Raw genomic sequence first — 11853 nt, forward strand, 5'->3', positions numbered from 1 at the left:
GACTTTGTCGGACCATTGCCCAGGTCGAAGCATGGCAACCAGATGCTGCTAGTGCTGATAGATAGGTTCTCAAAGTGGACAGAATTGGTGCCAGTGCGAGCAGCAACGGCAGAAACACTTCAAAAGGCGTTCCGAAAAAGAGTCATCGCTAGGTTCGGAGTCCCGAAGGTGGTAATAACGGACAATGGAGTTCAGCCGCGCATTCAAGAAATTCCTCAGCGAAATGGGCATTAAGCAACAATTCACGGCACCACCGGACAGTTAAAACCATGATAGCGCAGTTTGCGGGACAGAACCAGAGGAATTGGGACGAGAAGTGGCCGGAGATTATGCTAGCGGTAAATTCAAGTACGTCGGAGTCAACAGGGTATTCCCCGAGATTCCTCACGCAGGCTCGAGAGCCTCGACTGCCCAGCGCCCTGTACGACAGGGAAACCATAGGCACAGGAAAACAGACGGAAACACCGGAAGATAAGGCCAATAGGATGAAGGAGATCTTCGAAATTGTGCGCCGGAACATGGAGAAGGCTGCTCAGGACCAAGCCAGGCATTACAATCTACGAAGGAGGCAATGGAATCCAACAGTAGGGGACACGGTCTGGGCAAAGGAACACCATTTGTCAAAGGCAGCCGAGGGTTTCGCGGCAAAGCTAGCGCCGAGATATGACGGACCGGACACGGTAATAGACTTCGTCTCACCGGTCATTTGTAGAATCCGCCACAAGGATACACAAAAAGAACGAACCGTCCACGTCAGTGAGCTTAAGCAACAAACACAAGAACTAGGTACAGACAAGCAAGGACAACACGAGCATGCAACGACAGAAAGTACAGGCTATATCGTCGGGCATAAGCCAGAGCCTATATAGACCGCAGGATAACACGAGCATGCAACGATAAAACGTACAGACTCTATCGTCGGGCATAAGCCAGAGTCTATATAGACCGCAGGATAACACGAGCATGCAAGATAAAACGTACAGACTATATCGTCGGGCATAAGCCAGAGTCTATATAGACCGCAGGATGACACGAGCATGCAACGACAAAACGTACGGACTATATCGTCGGGCAAAAGCCAGAGTCTATATAGACCGCAGGAACACACGAGCATTCAACGACAAAAACTACGGACTATATCGTCGGGCACAAGTACCAGAGTCTATATAGAGCGCAGGAAACAGGGAGGCACAGTGACCCAGACAACGAGGCAAACAGATTCTGCGTCGGGCATGAAGCCAGAGTCATCCGTTAATACGCCGCGAAGAATAAGGTGATGCACAGGACAAGAAACCGAAAAGACCGCAGGCCAACAACAATCCGTAGCGTCGGCAGACTCTGTACGAATCGAGGAAGACCACGACCAGATCTTTGTTTCCCGAGGAAAGAGGGGAGACGGTACAGCTCGAGAGCTTTACCGTAGCATGCTAAGCCGGATAAACACGAAAATAACGCGCACACACATAAACGGCCACAGTTAAATTAATTAGCATGCCATGCCGAAAAAAAACACGAAAATGACGCGCACACACATAAACGGCCACAATAAAAAAAAAAAGAAAATACACACACATGAAATGCACTACGGATGATCTGGCAATCTGAAATGAGAGATATACATGAAAACCGGGGTCGCAGGGAAAGCGATGAGCCGAGCAGGGTCATTGACCCCGGCCCCAAGGGCAGGAAAGGTCAACTCTGCAATCCTGGGCCAAGCTTTGCGGGAAAAAGAAAATAAGTAAACATGAAATAGATAGGAAATTGCGCTTACCATAGCATTGTGCGAATTCACTGTAAACAAGGGATGGGGGCACTTCGATTCATGGTGGCCGATCGGCCCTACACGATAGTGTCGATCGGTGGGCACAAAATACTGGAAATATCGGCACAAGGAGTGACGCTGTGGAAAATCGATACATCGAGTGGCAACGCCACGTTGGGTCACGGAACTAATAACAATTGGAGACCGATCGGTTGGGCGGAGAGTGACCATACAGCGAAGAGTCACACGGGAGAATAGTAATATCACCGACAACAACTGGAGACCGATCGGCACGACGTAGAGTGACCATCCGACGGAGAAGACATATCACGGAGATCGACAAAATCATCGGGGGAAACGTCTGAGCGGGAATTCAAAAGTCTACGGGGGAAACGTCTGGGTGGGAATTTAAAGTCTGGGGCGGGAGATTCAAAATCTGGAAGGAGGATCGGCGCTGTGGAACACAAGAAAGAGCTGTGAGCGTCGTGGGAACCATCTGGAAGAGCGAGTCGACTGGAAGACTACAAGTAGACGAGGACGAGTACGAGGAGAGGACACGTCGAGGGAAGGATGTCAGAATGTGGAGTATACCAAGGCAGAACAGCGAGTCTCTTTTTCATTACCGAAGTAAGGGGAGAATGTGAGGAGTTGAATAACTCCCCACAAGTTAAGAAGCAAGCAGGGTAAGCGCATGCAAGCAGTGGCCTACCAGTTACCAGTTACGCGGCGAATTCGCCCGTAGTAACGGTAGTGTAGCGAGAGAGAGTGGTGAACTGAGCACCAGACAAGAACAAGGAGAGTCCGAGAGGGACAGCAATACAAGAGAGCGGCGAAGGACCGTGGGCAGAGGAAGTAACGGGACGGCACCGGACTTTGGACCCTGATATTGGTGCCGTGCGCAGAGGTTGAAAGGTCGAACGGTAAAACCGTGGACTTTGGACCAGGAGGCAAGGAGACGCCGATAACTAACGGTAAATGGAGGCCTATATAAACCGGCCGAGCGCAGGAAGCTGGATCAGTCGATTTCTACCAAGTCAACAAGTAACAGTCATCAAGTGAACAAGTAACCAGTGAAACATCGTGAAGGAGCAAGTAAAGCCGTGCGGAGTCATCAAGGAAACAAGATCGCTACGTCGAGACGTTCGGGACTTAGAGATAAAGTCTCCGAATTGAGACACAGGTAGCTGAGGTCCTTACGGCATCACACGGCATCCAGGCGCTTTGTTACAACTTCTGTCGCGATTTGAGCTTGGCTTCCCACCCGGCGTGTCCGACAAAGTGAACAAATAGAGTCCTTCGACGAAGAACCGTGGGCTCAGAAGCAAAGTGTCTAGAACTAGCTACCTGCCTACAAAGATTTCATTGGCGAACTCCGGCGTATGCCTGATCGTCCTGCAGGAGCTGTACAAGGTCCTGGTGCGACTAGCCCGGAAGGACGCGCGTTTGTTCAGCTGGTGTCTCGAAAGGCGTATGCGTTGAGAGCACAGCGGTCCACCGCTAGAGTCCCAGAATGGCAGCTTACCGAGTCGCCAACAAGGAGCGGAGCTGGTCGAGATAGCTGGAGGCAGAACAAGGACAACGAGGACCCCAGGACGACGAAAACGAGCGTCGAGCGAGCAGCCTATACTTCGAATTCTTAAGCCTGCGGCAGAGAGGGTAGGGTGGAAGCGTTCGTCTAGAACCTGGCGTTTGACCCAGGGACAGCGTTGGCGGCTTCCGGCGTACGCCTGAACCGTCAAGTAGAAACTGAGCCGACGTCCGGTGCGACCGGCCGGGACAGAGCAAGGGACAGGAGGCTGCGGCTGCGAAAGGCGTACGCCTTGAGAGCACAGTGCCTGTTCACCCTAGTCTGGGAACGGTGACGCATCCCTAGTCCCTGTAAACCCGACGAGCCAAGGGTGGCAGAAGACATCGCAAGCGAAACCGGCGAGGAAGACACCACTTCGCAGCCGGCACGATCCAGCGAGGCGTTCAACGTGGGAAGGAGACGACGGCAGGACGTAATTCTACATAACCATTACACCACCCCGGCCGAGGGTCAAGTCGGCGAATAAAAGATCACTGCATACTCCCAATCTTTCTGTGTGTTTTCACTGGTCAAAAGGGCGGTCACGTATATATAAATTTGCTGGGACGAACACATCCATCTTCTGAGCTAGCCGCACGACATTCGTAGCGAGCAGATAATAAAGAAAATCAGTTCGTTACATCACTTTTCTTGAATTGGTAACGCCGCAACTATAGCGTCTCGTTGTGAAATTCAATTCAGTACCAAATAGGCTTTGCAACTGAAAAGAATAAATATTATACAGCCCACTAAACCCCGCTTGTCTTATTCCTAATCATATTGTTGGTCCATCGTACCAGATTCTTGGACAGTTAGTGAAGTGCTTGCTGCAACAAAACCAACAACTATTCGAGAGGCTAGCAATAAATCAAGAAGTATCAAACATGCTGCTGCATGAAGGGGCTGACCTAATCCCGGCGAATTCGCATTCGGTATCCGGTCTGGCAGCACAGAGCGAATTGCCCAAAATTCAAATCAAGCGGTTCTCTGGCAACTACAGGCAATTCATAACAAGCAGCATCTGTCCAACACTTAGAAATTTCATCACTTGAAAATACTTCTTGTAGCTGATGCTGCCAACTTAGTGCGACACCTGACTATTACTAATTCGGCTTATAAAACTGCGTGGGATCGTCTCAAGGAAACGTACAATCGTCCTCGGCACATTGTTAATACATTTTTAGAACAATTTATGAGCTTGCAAACTACCAGTAAAATTGATGCAACAACCTTATGCAAGGTGTCTGATTGAGCAAACCAAATTGTTCGCGGGCTGGATGCAGTGAACCAAACAGAACGAGACTGCTGGATCATCTATCTGGCACTGAAGAAACTTGACGCTGACATTCGGCGAAGCTGGATTGAGCGGAGTATGGACTCCTGAGGAATTCTTTAAACTTCTAGATTACCGCTGCGAGGAACTAGAGCTGAGTAAACGGGAGCTTGCGACTGGAGGCAAATCAGCAATACATGGCGAAAAGCCCAGAAGGGTCACACAATCGATGGTTGAGATTGAAGGCAATAGCTGCACCAAATGTCATTCTACAAAGCACACTTCGTATGGCTGTCAGCAGTTTTTGGGCATGTCTGGCGTACTAGGACAATCCATCGTGAAGAAGAAATCATTATGCTACAACTGCTTGAGACCTGGACATGGGGTCAGCAAGTACACGTCAACATACAAATGCAAGCAATGCAACATCATCACTCCCTTTTCCATATACAGGGAAATCAACAAGCTATTGGGAATCTTGCCCAAATAGAAGGACAAAACGAGCACAGCACGATTGATCAAGACACTGCCGTCACAACAAGTCACTTGGCGGGCACAACAGAGGTTGTAAGTGCACCAGGCTTTGCAATATTCTCAAAGGAAAAAGGAATCAAGCGAAGCATACTACCCACTGCCATGGTGTAGGTTCAGAACGCGAAGGGAGACAACTTAACATGCCGATTCTTATTGGACACGGGCTCCGAGTTTTCATATGTTTCCGAACGTTGCATCGACGCATCGTCACTGGAGGTATTCAAGGATCTGCAGCTGGAAGATACACACTTCAACACAAACGCACCAGTGGACATTCTTTTGGGGAGTGAACACGTTTGGTCCGTGTTTACTGGTAGAAAGCTGTACAACAACAAGGGCGATCTTAACGCAATTTCATCGGTTTTTGGCAGGGTTCAAAAGTCACTCATGGCCGCATCCAAGCAACGCTATTGCACTAACTACAACAACGGACATTGACGCATCGATTCAGATGTTTTGGGAACTGGAAAACATTCAAAACAGCACCAAATCGGAACCGGAGGATGAACAAGTCGAGAAGCACTTTCTTACCACTCACCATCGCGACGAGAACGGAAAATATATCGTGGAACTTCCATTCAACACACCGAATCCTGAATTCAAGGAGCTCTCAACCGTTTTAAATCTGTGGAGCGACGATTACAGCAGAACGAGCAGTACGTATTCTTTATGCGGGAGTACATTAATCTCGGACACATGATAGCAGTACCGCCAGACGACCTGTAAATGGTAAACAAAGATGACTCAATTTCGGTGTCAATAGTGGCTGCAAAAATCAGGGTAGCTCCACTAAAACAACAATCGCTGCCGTGCGTGCACTTCTTCTGAGCCAACTTATACGCTTGATCACTTCTGGATTGCGACACAAACAGATTACCGTTTTTGTCTGGTCGGACTCATCAATAGTTCCTCCTGGCTTTCATATGCCCCGGCTCAACTTAAGACATTTGTTGGGAACAGGACCTCGGATATCTTAGACAGTATTCCTAGGCAAGCCTGGCGGCACGTGGACTCCAAATCAAACCCTGCAGACTGTGCATCCAGGGGTCTGATGGTTGCAGATCTGATGGTGGTGGAATGAACCTGAGTGGCTACGGCCCCAAGAGCAATACTTGGTAAAGTTGAACGACTCACGATTTGGTTTATCTATGTCAGACAAACGCATTCAAGGAGAAGTCAAACGCACCTGTTTGGCTACAATTGCTGGTCCAAGTTCACTTGATGAACTCGTCGCACGAGTGTCTTCTTGGCTAAGGCTCATTCACATTATCGGCTACGTAATGGGATTTGTCCAGCGCATACGAAATCCAACTCGTAGAGAGGCCTCTTTGCCTCTCTTTGCATTTAATGAGATCAAAACGGCAAGGATTCTCTGCTTCAGGCATGCGCAAGCCTGCGTCCATGCTGACTACTAATCGCTAATCGCAAAGACTACTAAGGAACCACTCGCAACTGATCAAACTAGCGCCAGTGATTGACGAGCACAATTAGCTGAGGGTTGGCGGACGACTGCACCACTCGCCGCTACCAATAGAGGCCAAAAATTCAGTTTTGCTACCAAAAGCTCATCGCATTTTGAAGCTAATACTTGAGCACGAGTATCGAGTAAACATGCACCCTGGCGTTTCCTCACTCTTCGTTATTGTTCGTTTCCTCACTCTTCCTTATTGTTCGGAAAAATTTTGGATATTATCTAGTAAAGAAAATTACACATGATTGTTTGGATTGCTTTCGACAACGTCATCACACCTCACATGGCGGACTTATCAAGCGTGCGTATAACTCAAGCACTTCCATTTGTTAACACTGGTCGAGATTATGCAGGACAAGTTCTCCTAAAATATGCCAAAGTACGCAAGCCGCGGATTAGCAAGGACTACATATGCCCTTTTTTTTGTCTTGGTCACCTCGACCATACATTTGGAACTCGTTACGGACCACAGAAACGTTTTTGGCAGCCTTGCGGCGCTTCATATCATTACGTGGAAAATGCAGCAAAATTTACAGCGACAACGGAGCCAATTTCATAGGATGATGGAATTTAATCACTGGGAAAGGAAGTGGGAATCCGCAGTGTGTAAAACTGCATCTTCGCAGAATCATCGGGAATTCTACGCTCCCCTTTTGAACAGATGCGCACCTTGCTCACACAAAGTCATTCCAGTGGGCCGATTGGGATACTGGCAAGCCATTCAAACTATGTATCAATGCTTCTGGAAAAATTGGCATCAGGAGTACCTGAATACTCTACAACAGCGCCCAAGGTGGGCCACTTCAACACCCAAAATATCGATTGATGATGTTGTTAAGGAGTCTAATACACCACCAGCAGCATGGCATATCGCACGGGTTATTGAAACCTACCCAGGGAAGGACAATCTTGTTCGAGCAGTAAAGCTGAAGACACCCACAGGAGAGATGATCAGATTGCAGTCTTGCCTCATTCGGAAACTGTTTTTCAGGGCGGGTAGGGACGATCCTGAACGCTTGCATATAATTAAATCAACTTATAATTTTGTCGTATAATGCCATCACTATCCTAATATTTTAAGAAGAACTTTTCCCTTATATTTTATGTATTCACTTTTCTTGAGTTAGCAACGCCGCAACTATAGCGTCTCGTTGTGAAGTTCAATTCAGTACCAAATAGGCCTCGCAACTGGAAAGAATAAAAAACCGCTTTTCTTATTCCTGAACACAATATATAAAGTTATTTATATAACAATAAGCAAACATAATGTGTAAAGCAACATTTTGAACAAAAATCTACAAACAATAAATCTTTTATTTTGAAAGACAGTTATAAAGTAATAAGCTCAAAATAAAAAACAAAATAAACAAAAAAGCTAAGGAAACAGCTTTAATTAAAAGCAGCTGCGTTTGACGACATTTTGGGTCGTCAAGATTCACTTTTTTACCGTCTTACCGTGTGTGCTTTTGAATAGGGTATTAGCAAAAATAATCGCGCTGCGCTGTGGAATTATGGAATGTAGTAGATTTGAAATTGTTGGAGCTCGTAGTTTTTTTACATAACAGCTTAAATAAATCTTTTAAAATATCAGAAACGACAAAATGCTGCGCAACGCATTGTGGTTATTGTGTCAACGTTACATAATTTGATAAGCCAGATTTCTCTGGGTTGACGAACGTTAGTCCTCGGCGAAGAGATCATAAATTCAATCTTTTGAGGTTATGGTTGGCAGAGCATAGTATTTGTCGATTCAAAAAATGGACGGAAAAAATATTAAAAAGTTGAGGACAAAATATTCGCTATCCGTTTTGATGCCACTTTTGTTGAATGCGTCCTGAAAACATAACTTAAAGATTTTAAGTCTTATTTTTACATTTTTAAATATTACGTATACATTTACAATGTTGATAATGATTGAATATAGTTTCAAGCTGTCGGGCATAATTTGAACTGTATTCCATTTGTTAACAAGTAGCCCAGTACCTTACAGTATTCGTATAGTATAGTCGATCTAAATACTAGGCTTTAACTTTTGAACCGTTCCACAGTGGTCGGGTTTGTTTGGGAGCCGCGGCCAGAAATACTGCTAGAGGGGCTAAAGCTTTAAAACTTGTACCAAAAATCTAGAAAAATGTTATAAATATATAGGACAAGAATTGGCCAGATCACTATATCCTATAGCTATAAGATATATATAACATAACACAAGAACATTCGGGAAAAAAATTAAAAATAAATTATAACTTGTTTGTTCTTTACATTTCTTTTAAACGATCGAATCCGTGTTTTTGCCAAAAAATAGTTTAAGACATTATAAATGTTTAAAAAATTTGATCGCTTAGACTTAAGGCTTTTACTATTTTTAACACACGTTTCAATATCAAAAATTCATTCGGTAAAGTTTTTCCTTAAACTTCAACGATTCATTTGATGCTTTCACCAAAGCTCTAGCTATCTTCTAAGCAAAGAAACTAAGCAAAAAGTGGATCTGTTATCGAATCTAAGTGTCTCCATGAGCACCATACGTTTTCTATCTCTCTCTGCATTTTCATACTAATAGTCAACAAATGATTCCGTCTCCCTCCCTATCCCTCTGCCTTGCAGGAAATTCATTTATCTCTATATATAAAGCTATCAGTGCGAAAACTAGGAATCAACGCACAGCCAACTACACTGATTAACAATAATTGTAATATAATATGAATTTTTATTACATTTTAATAACCTTCAACTGATTTGCTAAGATTTATTGGGGCTCCCCAAGTGGACCAATCGCTTCTAATTGGAAAAGCCGTATCCTCTACTTTCGGGGGTGTGGAAATGAGTTATAGGCTGATTCCATTGGCGCATTAAAACGCATTTAGCCTAATACGCATTTATTTACACAGGCCATAAGGCTAAATGCCGCATTTAAAATAAATTCGATTTGTAAATTCGATTAAAAACCATTCGCCCCGAACGTTTTTAGAAAAAATACCGGCAATTACCGATGTTGAACGATATTTTGTTCGTGCCACCACTACAAAAGCTGTTTTCTATATGCAAGGTTGGCGCAATTTGTTATGTCTTTTGAATATAAAATCTATTTTGTATAAAAATGACTGAAAACTAAAGCGCACGCTGCAAATTCTGCTCGCAGTACCACAATGCAATACTGCTGGATCTCTGGCATAAAATAACTCCCACATATATGGGGACTCTAGCCCTTTTTGGAATCTGTGGTGGTCTCCATTGCAAACCCGTCATAACAACGCAATCAGCTTCTCTTCCTTGTCTTCCAAGTTATCAAATGCCTCGGTCGCATTATGGATGTCCTGCTGAGCATAACAGAGTTTAGTAAACTCACTCATGTTCTCTAATTTTAATTAATTTCTTTTGGATTTGCCAAAATGCAAAATTAAACAAACCCAGATCAGCTGCTCGTGCCACTCACATGTCGGAGTAGCATTAGCTAAAGGCTAATGCGCCAATGGAATCAAGCACATTTAAAAAGTCCACTAATGCGGCAATGGTATTAGGCTATTAAGTTTCAGTAAGAACTACAAATATATTTAAAATAACATCTTAAATGCAAAACTATATAGTTCTACTGCAAAACTATTATATAAGAAAAGTAGCTTTAGAATATTCGGGTTATCCATCGCAAACGAAACTGCGGACACCCTGCTAGTTTATATATAAAATTGTTTATTTAAATGCGCACTTCTACAATTGGGCGGTTAGTTTAAGCTAACGATTTTGCAGAACATTTTTAGTGTGAAAGTGAATGCTAGTTGCCTTATCCTGAATTAGGTTTCGCATGTTAAAACAATTGATTTTCAGTGGTGGGCTAACAGCGTCGTAAGGGGCTTTAGGATCTATATAAAGCCAGAATTCTCAAGTGTTTTATAATGGGCGTCTATTTTTAGTGACTAGTTAAAAGCAAGCATCTTAAATGTCAGTTTTGGTGATTTTCACTTCGATTTAAGTTGTTTCCAAGAATTTTTTTTGGATGGCTGGTCGGTTTTTTTTATTGGTTTCTTCATAATACATAAAAGTTGTGAGCTTTTTAGTTTTCCATTACAGCATGTGAAGTCGCCATTTCGAAGAACTGGACTTGTCCAACCGTCAAAATTTTTTTTGTTCAGAAATGAACATACAAATTGCGTTACATGAAAAGATAGAATGAAAAAAAAACGAATAAAATTTTTTCCCTCTTAAATCGTTTTCTAACGTTACGTTCACATGGAAACTTCAAGAAATTTAAAAATAAATTTTCGGAGTGGCATTAGCATTTGTCGGAGTGCGCCAATGTCATCAGGCACATTTAAAAAGTCCACCAGTGCGCCAATGAAGTCAGGCAAAAAAGGAACACATTTAAAAGGAAAATACCGGAAAATACCTATGGGTACCGATTGTTCGTGCCATCACTAAAACAGCTCATTTTTATACTCTTGCAGAGGGTACTATAATTTCAATCAGAAGTTTGCAAAGCAGTGAAGGAGACATTTTCGACCCAATAAAGTATATTCCGTCTGTCTGTCCGTCCGTCCGTCCGTTTCTACGCAAACAGTCTCTCAGTTTTCAAGCTATCTGCATGAATCTTTCCTAAAAGTTGTTTTTCTATTGCAGGTTGTACTTAAGTCGGAACGAGCTGGATCGGACTACTAATCATATTGCTTCGATACGAACAATCTAAAACAAAATTTAAAAAAATTATAGCCGTTTTTTACATATTTTTTGCTAGATTTTCGATATTTAGTGATATTTAAGTCTAAGACTTACCGTTTAAATTGTATTCAAATCGGACGACCATGTCATATAGATCCCATGAAAATAAAACAGTTTGAATCGTTGAAAAGTTTATTCCGTATCGACAGATGGTATTCGAATAAATATATACCAACCAAAAATTTATTCATATTTATTTATTTTGTAGGTATAAAAACAGTAAACTTTTATTATGAGTGTAAAGAAACATTAAGAAAGTTTATTTTCTTGTTTTTTGGCTTTCGAATATAATAACTATTCTGATTACTGAAAACAAGCGCAAGCGACACTTGTCGCATATCCTAATCGCAGCACCAGTCCACCATCCATCTAAAATCCCAACCGTTTCGCTTGGATGGTTAAAAAATAAGTAGCCTATTCCCACAGTAGGCTGTTTTGCAACAGTGACCGAATTTTGCAACTGCGGAACCTAATAGATATATCCATATAAATTACATGCGACAGAAAGAGGCGGAAAAATCACTGAGCTCGTTGTT

This window comes from Drosophila elegans, unplaced genomic scaffold, assembly GCF_018152505.1.
Source record: "Drosophila elegans isolate 14027-0461.03 unplaced genomic scaffold, ASM1815250v1 contig_349, whole genome shotgun sequence".
In the NCBI taxonomy this organism is placed as follows: domain Eukaryota; kingdom Metazoa; phylum Arthropoda; class Insecta; order Diptera; family Drosophilidae; genus Drosophila; species Drosophila elegans.